The 13,880-nt window shown below is 39.3% G+C and overlaps 1 protein-coding gene across 1 annotated transcript in view; it reads right to left on the reverse strand.

Moving 5' to 3' along the window:
* The window catches only part of LOC128855741 (uridine phosphorylase 1-like), a 67,312-nt gene that overhangs the window by 33,471 nt on the left and 19,961 nt on the right, over positions 1-13,880 (reverse strand). The window lies entirely within an intron of this gene.

Below are 13,880 nucleotides of genomic sequence, written 5' to 3' on the forward strand. Positions count from 1 at the left end.
TTTCGATAGTTTGAAATTGATGCGCTCCTTTTGAATTCAAATTCATGACCAGAGGCGTTTTCAAGACAAGAAAGTTAACAAGGAAGACCACTTCGCTTCTACTTATATGCAGAGGGTGAATTTTTCCTGGTAATGACCAAAAAGTATATGAAATTTGTCTCCGGCTCATTATTATTTTTCTGAAAAATATTAAACCGGCACTGAATTGGATTTATTGGAGCTGGCTTGGGCGAATCTTGGAAGAGTACAAGAGCTGGTACAGACTTAAGAAAATTATATATATTTAAAAAATCCTTTTTTTAATATTTTGTAATTATCTAAAACAATATATTTGCTTTTAATATTTTCTTAAATGGAGCTGATACAACCTTTAGAAAAAATATAATAGATATTTAAAACAAAATTCAAAAATAAAAAAAATTTTAAAAATAAAATTTTTTAATATTTAAAAATTGGAATATTTAAAATTTATTTATTTTTTACATTTTTCATATTTTTTAATTATTTAAAAAAAATTATATTTTTTTAAATAGAGCTGGAAGAACCTTTAGGAAAAAATAAATATTTAAAAAGCATATTTTTTAATTTTAATTTTTAATATTTAAAAAAATAAAAAAAAATTTAATTTAAATTAAATTAAATTTAATACTGATTTAAATATTTAAAAAAATTTAACAAAAAAAGTCTAAATTTTTTTTAAATATCTAAAAACAATTAAAATATTAGAAAAAATATTTAAAAAAATATTTTTTTAACTTTTAAAAATTTTTTTTAATGTTAAAAAAAAGTTTTTTAAGTTTCTTTTCAATAGTTTGCTTTAAGTTTTTTTTTAATATTGTATTTTTTTTAAATATTGAATATTAATATTGAAATATTAAATATTATTGTTTAATATGTTTAATTAAATATTATTTTAATATAATAAATACTGAGCTGTAAGAACATCGAAGAGGTTTCCACGACAGTCGGTAACCGTAACCGGAACAACACGGATTTATATCGGGCCGAGGGCTGTCCCTTCAGCAGCATTCCCCGTATATGTATGGGAAATGTTTATGCTACTACAGCAACAACAACAACAAAAACCTTGAAGAGTTTCGAGTTGGTTCAATTTTTAAACAAATAAAATTGAAAAATATACAGAAGGGAAAATATTTATACTTAGTAAATCTAGAAATACATGATTTCTTACAGACTACAACAAAAATACTTAACGATACTAGTCCATACTTTTCTATATAATTCATCTTCTTCTTAATTTGCTATTCGTATATGAAAGTAAGCGATAACCTAATTCACATTTTTTTGGATAAAAATTTTGAACTATATTTCAAAATAATTCGCCGCCTCTAACTGCTTCCAGGAGGTGACCCAACCGAAGTATTTATATCGATCCATTGCCTTGTGTCTCGTAAACAAGGAAACTGATTCCGCTCGATACCTCATCCTCCTTCGATCTTGCCCTGTAGTATGAATTATAGCAGTTGATATATCGGATTTCGCAGAATATTACCCAGATACGATGTTTTTCCACGTTTGATACACCTGAGAACATAGTTTTTTGTCACCGTGAACTCTTCGCGGCACTTGTTCATTAGAAACTTGACCGATTCAGGGTATTTTAAGTAATCTACGGAGAAGCCACATTTCAAATGCTTCCAGGCTTCTCATGACTGCCAATTTTATGGTCCATATTTCTATGTCATATAGCCGAACTGCTCATACGTAGCATTCTGTTAAATTCATGAAGTGACAATTTGAAAATTTGTTTAGAAGATGAAGAATCAAAAGCCAAGGAATATGAAATTTTATTAAATCATTTCAATGTTCTATGTTACGGAGCATAAGAGGCAGAAACCGTTCTAAGCCGCTCCTGAAAGAATAAATCACAACTTCGCAGGTTCTTGTGCGTTCTCAACTGACTGTTGTTGTTGTTTTTGTAGCAGCATAAGAATTCCTGCTGGAGTGAAAGTTTTTGCAGGATGGAAATCCGGACAATTCTGCTAACGTAGAGCCGATTGTCGTGGAGCTATCAATGACACCACTGATGATACCAAAGGTAGGGTAGAGTGGAAGAATACAACAATAATACACCTTTTATTTTGTAAAAACTTCAAATTTATTAAGGCCCATTTTGCATCATACGAACTTAGACAAACAGTCTAAAAATCGGAATGAGCGAATTGCCATTCTGAGTCAGACAGTCAGACGGCTTTCAAGGCTCTATGGTCCTGTGAGATAAAGTCCTCACTGGTCCTTGAGTGTATTGGTAAACTGAATCTACTAGGAACGCACAATCGCATTCGGCTTATTTGGGTCTCAGAGCACAGGGGAGGCTGCGGCCTCGCCATTAATAAGACCTACGCCTTTCCTTGCTATGGGACAGCATACCATCAAGGAGAAGCTTAGTAGTGAAGAGCTAGGGCTAAGGGAGGTTTTCTGGCGTCAAACTAAGGGGCTATGTCAGGCGAAATCCTTATTGGGAGGGTTCAACCACAAGTGGTTTAAAAAACTTATAAATCTCCACAAGGATAAACTGAGAATGTTCACGACGGGCATTCTCACAGACCACTGCAGACTGCGAAGTCATCTGCACATAATTGAGATAGGGTCCACTGATTATTGTCGTTTCTGCGACCAATCCCAGGTGAGTCCAATATACCTTCTCCTTGAATGTAGCGCTAAAGCGTGGAGAAGGTTGAGATATCTAGGCCAGCTGTAGCCACAAGAAAGGCACATATGCTCAACTGAACCCAGCTCTATCCAGAGTTTAATAAGGGAACGGGGTCTGGATGAGGAACTGTGATGAGTAGAGGCCACAAAAGATCATGAAGTGGAAGTGCAATTATCGTAGAGATTATAATCTAATCTGTATCATACAAAGGAATCGGATTAAAAAAACTAAGCGATCTAAATGCGAAACGAAGAAAGTTTCTTTCGTTCAAGTCTATTAATATGTCAAAGATGATGTACTATATACTCCATATAAATAGAGTAAATTCCAACTTAGATCGCAAAAGAGAGGTAAATAGTAACTTTAGCGTGTCTGGATCAGTAGTCTCAACTGACTTATAAAAGGATTTATTTACAATTATGATATGAAAAATACATATCTTAAAAAATATAAAAAACTGCTTATTAGTGATCCTCTAAGCCAGTAGAGCATTAGCTCATTTCTTAAGTGGAGAAAATGTAGTCCTCAAGTGACTAGTTCCCATTTCACGCAATAGTACTAATGTATACTATAATAATGAATCTCATTTCACTATTTCACATATTTTCAGCTAGTTTTGGATGTGGCGTTTTTATACACACCAACAACACGCTTCAGACTTTGATCGATAAGATATGGGAAATTCGATAGGGCGATTCGCAACATTAATTTGAGCAGAGAAACAGTTAGGCGGAGGGTGCTATTATATTTTCTGATTTGACAAAAAAAAAACCCCTTCTCATTTATTATTCTTTTCTTTAACTATTTTAAGGGTTGTGGAGCTATATAAAATATACCTACCCTTATTCCACATTTGCGCTGGTAATCATTGACTGCCGACTTACTGTCCTTTGATTGATAGTTATGAGCAATGAGACTGTCAATTTTTCTTTGCTGTAAATTGACTGTAATCTTTTCGATGCTCTGCTTTGAGCTCTTGAATTTCCAATGTAGTACAATATTTACTGCGCAGTTGGAACTGTGCCTGCATTCATATAAAATTTTGCTGACACTAGAAATGAAGCTGCACGACCACAGAATACGTGAGCAGTGAATTTCCTGAATGGGCGCTAGAAATGTGGGAAGTTTCCGGATTTTTGCCAAAGAGTTATGTTGCATGAGACCTACTTTAGCTTAGCAAAATTTTCATTCTTGGAGTGATCGAGCCGTTTAATACCAAATGTGACTTCTTTAACCTGATGTTGGAGAGGATCGTACGAGCCGCAGAACTTAATCGTTCAGGCACAATTTTTTATAAGAGCGTACAGTTGTTGACGCATGCCGATGTTATCGACATCATCGGCCTTAACAACCACGTTGTTACTTCTGCCTTTTCTATGCTGGATAAAGAAGCAAAGCGAGATTGTCTGGTGGTGAACGAGGACAATACGAAGTACCTCCTGTCACCAAACAAACAGTCGGCGCACTCGCGTATCGGCACCCACGTCACTGTTGACAGTTATAATTTCGAGGTTGTAAAGGACTTCGTTTATTTAGGAACTAGCATCAACATTGATAACAATGTCAGCCTGAAAATCCAACGTAAATCTATCTTGCCAACAAGTGCTACTTTGGACTAAGTAGGCAATTGAGTAGAAAAGTCCTCTCTCATGCCCGTCCTAACGTATGGCGCAGAAGCTTGGACGATGACAACATCCGATGAAGCGTCGCTTGGAGTGTTCGAGAGAAAGATTCTGCGTAAGATTTTTGGACCTTTGCACGTTGGCAACGGCGAATATTGCAGGCGATGGAACGATGAGCTGTATGAGTTTTATGACGACATAGACATAGCACAGCAATTAAAGATCCAGCGGCTACGTTGCCTGGGTCATGTCGTCCGAATGGATACAAACTCATCGGCTTTGAACGTATTCGATGCGGTACCAGCTGGTGGTAGCAGAGGAAGAGGAAGGTCTCCTCTGCGTTGGAAGGATCAGGTGGAGAAGGACTTGGCTTCACTTGGTGTGTCAAACTAGCGCAGGCTGGCACGAGAAGAAACGACTGACGCGCTTTGTTCAGCTCGGTCATCTCGATAATTATGAAGAAGAAGTAGGAATGTTTCTTCTGCTAAAACGGCAACGACCTTTCTAGTATAAATTTAAGAATAAGTGATTTTTTCTTTATATTGTAGGTGTTTTGGATAAGGAATCGAGTCCAGGCATGAAAGCTTGGCTAGGCCTCCTGTTTTCACATGCCATACGCAAGGTCAGGGCAGCAAATAGCCACAAATGAACTAATCTACGAGTACTTATATACTCGCAGAGTTTTGCATTTACTTTGGCCAAAACTTGGTGCTCGAAGAACACCGAGGTTACTGGATGTCTTAAAAATAAATAGACCGCTTTTCGCAGGAAAACTAATATGGCGCTGGCCTATTGACCATATAACAATTTATGTTCAAGTTGTAGAGTTGAAGAGTTATGAGTCCATTCAGCGTTCAAACCCACTTTCAAAGGATAGCGATTTTTCTGAGCCTCCGGCTAGTTTAGGCAGAGTCTCAAAGGAAGGACTCATCTTGTTCGCCAAAAGATCGAAATGGCTTAAGAGCAAATAGGAGTAAATCTTCCTTAGTAGCACAAGTGACGACAGTGGCCACCGAGTAAACTCTTTATAAGATCAGATCGACTAACCTAGTCTTTCTCTTGTCTCTGGCAGTAGACATGGCGTACACCGGGTGTTAGTGAATAGAATTCGTTTAATGCTAGCGCAAAGAATCGCCACGGTGCGGGCGGAGGAGGATCTGTGGTGTCATCCGGGGTAAATAGAGGCTGCCCCAAGGCGGTGTACTGTCTCCATTGCTCGGGTGCATGGTGATCGATCCTCTACTCACCACCGTTAATGATGCTGGAGTCTACACACAAGCATATGTGGACGACGTTGCCTGTTTGTTAACGGGTCCTTCGCTTATGAACATCTGTAGAAAAGTGCAGAAAACTTTGGATATGATTGACACTTGATGCTGTGCTAACGGGCTATCGGCGAACCCCACCAAAACTGGTATTGTCCTCTTTTCCAGAAGGAGGAAGCTTGATGGCCTCGTACTGCCTAAGCTAAAAGGAGTCACAATCCAGCTATCCAAAGAAATCAAATATCTTGGAGTAATTCTCGATAGTAAGCTCCTATGAAAATCACACGTTGAAACAAAGGCATCCAAATTACTGACAGCCTTCTGGCAGTGCAAGAGGGTTTTTGGGAAAACGCGGCGTCTTTCTCCTATGGATCTACACGGCTATGATAAGACCTATTATCACCTATGCATCAGTGGTCTGGATGAGCAGACTTTCGCTCGTGGGAGTCAGGAGGACCTTATCAAGATTGCAATGCACTGTGACCATCTGTTGCACCGTAGCTTTTCCGACTAATTCAGGTCCGGTATTAGATGCTCGTTGGTCTACCACCACTTGATGTTTTCATCCAAGGAGATGCCTTATACAGGCTGAAAGACAATGGGAATTGGTACGGCCCCTGTCTTGCATTGGAAAACAGAGAAGACATGGACTTCGACCAAACGATTCTCTCCATGCCCCTTGACTCCTTCCCATCAAGAGTCGTACTTGAAAAGAGATACAGTGTGATGTTACCAGAGGCTCAATTGTCGTCAAACTCTGAAAATGAGCCCGGCAAACACTGTTTTCGCATTTTCACGGATGGCTCCAGGAACGAGCACGGCTCCAGCTCTGGGGTCTACATAGAAACAAGTGGGAAAAAACTGCACTTTGCTCTTCGAATGCATGCATCTGTATTTGAAGCGGACGTGTATGCTGTTCAAGAAGCGATGAACTTTGTTGTGGAAAACAGCTGGAGAGGCAGATCTGTATGTGTCTGCAGCGACAGCCAAGTTGCGGTCATGACCTTAGACAGCCCTACAACCACATCAGGGGTAGTCGAGTCCTGTAAATCCAGGCTATGTCGGTAGACTTGATAGCCAGATGTTAACATGGATCTCGGGTAACGACACCTCTGACTCCTTAGCTAGGATGAGCTCTGAGGCCAACCTCTTTGGCCTGGAGCCCGTTCAGCCACTTCCATCTGCAGCCATCAAAGCCACGGTTAGCAAATGGGTTACTACAACCACCAAGCGAGCTTGGCAGGCTGAGAGAGGCTGCAGATGGATAAAACTGATGTTACCTGTCATATCCGATCGACTGTTGCAAATCGTCCCGTCATTAAGCAGAAGGGACTGCACACAGCTGGTTGAACTGATGACGGGCCACATTCTGTGGGAGAAGCACATGGAAAAGGTGGGCCTCTCAGACAGTGTACTCTGCCCAGCATGTGGAGAGGAGGATGAGACGGCGGACCACTTTCTGTGCATATGTAATATAGGTTCGTTGTGGTACCACTGTGTAGAATAGCTTGAGTTTGCCTCTCTCTTCTTCACGGGATGTTAGTCTTGAAGAGCCTGTCGCAGGTGGGTTTAGGGAAGGAGTAGTCGATTTCTTGGATTATAACTACTCGATTTTACATATATTTTTCTGTATTTCAGTAAATTTATTTTGAGTGGAAATTTTCTACACTTTAACTACTCGTTTCTCAATTTTGTGACTTTACCTTGTACGGAATACGCCGTGCCAACAAAATATGTACGTATGTAGTTATGTACGTACACACGTAATTTGTTACTTATTATTTCTTTTAATTAAAAACAAGACCAAAGCAAAAAAAAAATGTATATTCATTAATTAAATATTTGCCGCCAACTGGTTTCAATTCGGTATTCCGTTAGAAAACCAGTTCAGTTTGGGGGCAAACATTTTATTGTTTCTAAATATCTTTATATGTATGTATGTATGTACATGCATACACATGTAAATTTAGACTCATATGTATGTATGTATATATGCATATTGAATTCGCGCAATTGATGCATTTATTCATTTATGTTTATATGTATGCAAGTATTTATTGTAGTAATTTTGTATCTCTACTGATTCGAATAGAACGGGTTAGATTTTCGACGCTGTTCTGCTCTTCAGAAAAAATATTAAAGATGTACGAATACAAAGAAGGGAATACTTTGTTTATTATTTTACTTTTATTGATCAATAAACTGAAGAATTACCTAGAATGAGCGATTCCATGTCAAGTAATTCAAGTATTTCGGACGTTGGGATATAAGTTTATTTGTATGTTTAAGTAAAATAAGAAGTAAGCAGATAAAATAAAAAAGTAAAAAATTATAATTTTGAGATCGACAGATTTTATGAAACTTGCATTTGGACCTCAAGCTCTTTTGTGCCCTCTACACATCTCAAACTCAGGATAGAGCTGGGTTGGATGGAGCGTATATGCCTTTCTTCTGGTTGCAGTTGGCCAATATGTCTCAACCTTATCCGCGCTATAGCGCTGCATTCCAGGAGAAGATGCATTGGAGTCACCTGGGATTGGTCGCAGTAACGACAAGAATCAGTGGACCCTACCTCAATTATGTGCAGGTTACTTCGCAGTCTGCAGTGACCCTTGAGAATGCCCGTGAGCATTCTCAGTTTATCCTTGTGGAGGGTTATGAATTTTTTAAACCTCTTGTGAGTGAACCCTCCCAGTAAGGATTTCGCCAGGTACCACCATAGTTAGGTGCCACTAAACCTCCCTTAGCCCTAGCTCTTCACTCTTAAGACTCTCCTTGATGGTGCGTCGCCGCATAGCAAGGAAAGGGATCGAGTTCTATTAATGGCGAGATCACAAGATCTCTCGTCAATACGTCCGCTATTTCGTTCTCAGTTATACCGCTGTCTCCTCGGACTCAAATTAGCCGAATGCGCTTGTGCGGTCCTAGTCGGTTAAGTTTCTCAATACACTCAATGACCAGTGCGGATTTCAGTTTTGTCCACCTGGAGTAATACCTTTTCTGTTGTTCATCACCAAGGCAGGTTTTTATTCGGTACTCCTCCTTAGCCAGTTTGGTTCGCGGATGGCACCCTGATTTTATGCCAACTTAGAGTTATCGCACGATGCCATCCCATCAGGAAAGGCCACTCGTGTGATGCCAAGTCTTTTCTATCCACCACCCGGGAGATCAGACAACTCCTCACTGGCAGGAACAACTTAATGCCACACTATAATAGGGCCTTGAGTGTCACCTAACTATCGCTCAGAATGTCAATTCGTTCATTCCGAAGATTTCTGTCTAAATTGATCTCTGCACAGACAGATGGCATAAATCTCCGCCTCGAAGACTACCACTTGGAAAACTACCCATTGGTACAGAACGCTTAGTTCTGGAGCCGTAGATTCAAGCACCTATGCCTCCTGAGGTATTCGAACCATTTGGGTACCAGTGTAGGAGTTTCTTTTCAAATGCAGGTGTACTAAAGTTTACTTTGTCCTCCAGTTCAATTCTGAACTTCTTTTCGAATTTGATGACTTAAGTGCTATCACTTCTGGGTGGCTGGGTAAGTGGGAGCTGCAGACTCAGCAATTCCTTGTTTTTATAGAGGTCATCACTTTTCCTCTCCCGAAGCCTTCTCGGGTAATATTCAAAATGGTACGCTTGGCTGATTGCTGAATAACTATTTGAGGCGAGCTGACACTCGAGCATCACCTCGAGGCTGCTGAATAGCAGGTCCGCATCGTCCCCGTGATGAGGTGAAGCGTAGTTAGCGCTGCTCGTACCGTCGAGACAGTGATTCTCGATGCCCAATCGACTGCTCTATATGTATTGGTCCTATTACCATGAGATCGAAGTGCAAACCTTATTCATATATCTACCTATCTACAGGGCCCGCCATCTATCGTTACGGATTTGAACTAGTTACTATTTGAAGAATGGTAACACTTAGCTGTCATCTGATTTGACAGAAAATTAGTTTTATTCTTCCGCTGAACGAAAATGGTTGTGTATACGCTCAAAGAACGTTGGGAAATATTGCGACATTACTTTGAAAATCATGGTAACGTTGCAGAATGTGTACGAAAATTACGTACGGTAATGGGAAAAAGAAAAGCACCGAATGAAGCGTATGTATGTGCGTTACTCATTTCCATCTCGGTGGGTATGTTAACAAGCAAAATTGCCGCATTTGGGGCTCAGAAAACCCGCACACACTTGAAGAAAAGCCGATGCATTCACAACGAGTCACTGTTTGGTGCGGATTTTGGTAGAGAGGCATCATTGGTCCATTTTTCTTTCAAAATGAGCGAGGAGTGGCCGTAACCGTCAATGGAGAGCGTTACCGGGCCATGTTGAACGAATTTTTGTTCCGAGAAATTGAAGAGGAGGATATTGGTGGCATTTGGTTCCAACAAGATGGCGCTACTTGCCACACAACGAATGCTACGATCAATCTTTTGCGCACTGTCTTCGAAGATCGTTTGATTATTATCTTTGGGGTGCCGTCAAAGACCAGTGTTATGCTAACAAACTAGCAACAATTGATGCACTGAAACCAACATACGCGATGTCATAGTTGAAATACAGCCGCATACAATCGAAAATGTGTTGAAAAATTGGATCGATCGTATGGGATGGTGCATGGCTAGCCGAGGCCGGAAGGATTGTACTTCAAAATAAAAAAAACAGTTTGGAAAAATATTCAGTAGTTTCTTTTTTATAGCATTTTTAATTCCGTAAAGTTATATGGCGGACCCTATATTATCATGATGTACACCCATTTCAGGATTCTTGGGCTACAGAACCAGACTTTTCCTGCTAGACGTTTACAGATCATGAGAGCCTTCGGCATACAGGCAAGGCCAAGATACTTAACTTCGCTGACCAAACCAATAGCAATCCCGTCTATGCTGATCTCTCTCATTCCTGGTAAAACTCTTTTCCTGATAAAAGGCATGGTGGCTGTTTTGGACGGGTTTATATCCAGACCCATCCGAACACACCATATTTTTGGTAGATTTAAAGCTCTTTGCTGCATGCCGCAAAGAGTGTTCTCGAGCCTGTATCTCGCTATAATTACAACGTTATCCGCACATCCCTGATTCCCCGAGCTGATACACAGCTGATTCTATTGCTTGTCAGCAAGTGAAGCAGTTCGTCTGTTACTATGTAGGCTCCACAGAAGGGGTGATATGGTAAAGAATAAATACAGAAAAATGGGAATTGAAGACAAAAAATAATATAAAGTATGTTCCCAATTTATTCGTATTAATATATCGCTACGTCAGCTGTGTATAGCCATAATTACAAATATACATTGTCGGTTGTAAATTTGGTTCACATGCTCAGATTTTCCTGCTGGGTGTGTGCATATGAGTTTAATGTTGAATGAATGTGGAGTGGTATACCCGCACTCTCCGCTTTATAATTGCTTTGCTTGGGCTGACAGGTAAGAAAATCCGTAAAAGGCAAATAGAGGGGCTCGACTCTGCTTATTCACGTTTGCACAGGCAACTTTGCTCGTACATATGTATATATAAGTATGGGCCATCGCATACTATATACACACAGCTGCCCATGTGGATATACGATATTTAAAGTAATTTCATATTACTCCGATAGTGAGTGCGAGCAGAGTGCAGAAAGAGACTTCTGCGTTATTTTTTATGTTTTGTATTTTTCGACTCAATTTTATGGCTGGCAATAAGTAGACATAAACAAAAGATAATGAGTTTGCGATTCGTTTCCCCATAAAAGTGGTGGGTATATGCGAAGCTGAAATCAACCATTCTTCTTGAAGTATTTGCTTCAGACCTCTGTCAATTGCATATATGTACGTATATGGATGTATGTTCACATACAAAACCATATTTCACAAGCCGCTGGCATACTTGAATCAGCATTTTTTCATCGAACCAAGTCCAAAGAGAGAATCATAAATTAGAGAAATGAAGTTTGGTTCGTATGTCAGTAGGTTGGTTGTGCCGCTTGTGTCGTCTTTGACTTAAGTTCACCGCTTCAAATAGTATATGAATATGTACGGTGTGGTTCAGATAATTAGAATCCATTTCGGAATATATTCTCCACTTTTTGGTATTACATCTTTCAATAAGATAAAGCGTGATCCTTAAGAGCAGTCCGATTTTAATCTATACTAATATTATAAAGAGGAAAACTTTGTTTTTTTGTTTGGTTGTAATGAATGGCTCAAAAACTACTGGACCGATTTTAAAAATTCTTTCACCATTCGAAAGCTACATCATCCACGAGTAACATGGATTATATTTTATTTTGGAAATAGGGCTCGAGATATAGGTTCAAAATGGAAGCTGTTGGTGAATGCTTTAGTCCAGAGTATTTTTCATGCCGCTCCGTGACTAGGGTCTCGAGATAGAGACCAAAACGTGGACCCTAGAATGTGTTTGTACAATATGGATATCAAATTGAAGCTGTTGGTGAATGCTTTAGTACAGAGTATTTTTCATGCCGCTCCGTGACTGGGGTCTCGAGATATAGGTCAAAACGTGGACCCGGGTAACCTTTGGTTGTGTATGTACAATATGGGTATCAAATGAAAGCTGTTGATAAGTGCTTTAATACGGGGTAATTTTCATACCTATTGATGACTAGGGTCTCGAAATATATGCCAAAACGTGGACCCGCCGTGTCTTTGAACCGAATTAAACCAAACTTACGCACATTGTTAAGTAAGTATTGAAAATGGGTTTCGTAAAGTTTGGTTGTAATTCGGAGCACTGGTAACCACTTGAACCAGCCATAATGTCGCTTACCTTTTAACGCTTGGGGCGGAACTGAACTGTCAAATTGACAGTGTGAGTTACAATGTGTCAATATTTCTTTCTGATTTGGATGCCATAAGGAAAAAACGTAAGTGCAACATGTAAAAATTGTTTGTGAATTTTTTTGGACTGGATTTTTGAAACAGTGAATAATTTCTTACGAAATTTGAGAATTTAATGTGAAATCCGAATGAAATTATGTGTTCGTGGAAAAAACAATTTTTTTCGTTTTTTTTTTTTTGAAAAATATAAATGGATAATGGTTAAAAAAGCTCCAATGCTTAATAAAACATATAAATTGAAACGAAAAATTCATGGATGATCAGGAAAAAAGACGAGTGTTTCTTAGTTATTCATATGCGTTGATTTGAAATTTAAAAACAATCTTCTTTTTTCCTGATTTTCAATTTATATTTTATATTTACTCAAAAACAAATAGAAAAACAAAAAATATTGTTTATGCCAAAGCGCTTGAATAAAGAATAAAGAAATAAATAATATGAAAATCATATATTTTCTGTTCTAAACCATATCTATTCTATTTTAGTGTGCCCAGCGAAGAGGGCCGGGTTTGCTAGTTTCCAATAATAATAGAAGTGTACTCAGTCGCTGGGCTGCCACTTGCGGCCTCCCAGTCAATTCTGACAAAACATAGCTGGTGCTACTTACCAGAAAATATTGTATAAACCTCCAACATGTTCTCCCGCTTTCATCGGAAGTTAAGTATATTGGACTGATACTTGACTGCAAACTCCATAGGAAGCTGCATATTGAAAATCGGGTAAAGAAGGCCAGTATAGCCTTCTACTCCTGCAAATCTATGTTCGGTAAAAAATGGGGACTCAAGCCACAGGTGGTGCTTTGGATATACAACGTAGTGGTTTTGCCAATTTTAACGCATGAATACCTAGTTCGGTGGGAAGTTCTTCGGAATGGCTATAATATCACTAAAACTTGCCCCAATGCTGCCCTGAATGCCCTCTTGCACTTACTTCCCATCGATTTTTACGTTATTTTCATCACAGCTCAAAATGCAATCAGGTTAAAGGAGGTTGGCCGCTGAAGACAATTTCTCAAGGGACATGGTAGCATTTTCGGGCAGTTAACACCGTATTTCTCCGAACTTCGAACAGATTTCTCTATCTGCTAATTGGAGTTTAAGGTCCTTGCCAGGACAATCTTTCTGAGTAGGCAGGATTGGAAGGAGCAGAAAATCTACATCGAAACTGGTATTTCTGTCTTCACTGATGAGTTCAAGATGGAATCGGGAGTCGGAGCAGGGGTTTTCTCTGAATCAAGCAATTTATCTATTTCCTTAAAACTACCGAATCCTGCTAGTGTTTCTCAAGCAGAATTCTTTGCGACCCTGCAGGCATGCAAAATGCTTAAGGATGGCGGGAGCGAGGGAACACATTAACATTTTCTCCGATAATCAAGCCGCGATCAAGGCTCTGACAACGCCATGGTGCAGAACGAAACTAGTAAACTCCTGTAAGAAAGAGATCAAGTCTGTTGGGTGTGCAGGTATCTCGGTTCT

Source organism: Anastrepha ludens, chromosome 2, assembly GCF_028408465.1.
Source record: "Anastrepha ludens isolate Willacy chromosome 2, idAnaLude1.1, whole genome shotgun sequence".
Taxonomy (NCBI): Eukaryota; Metazoa; Arthropoda; class Insecta; order Diptera; family Tephritidae; genus Anastrepha; species Anastrepha ludens.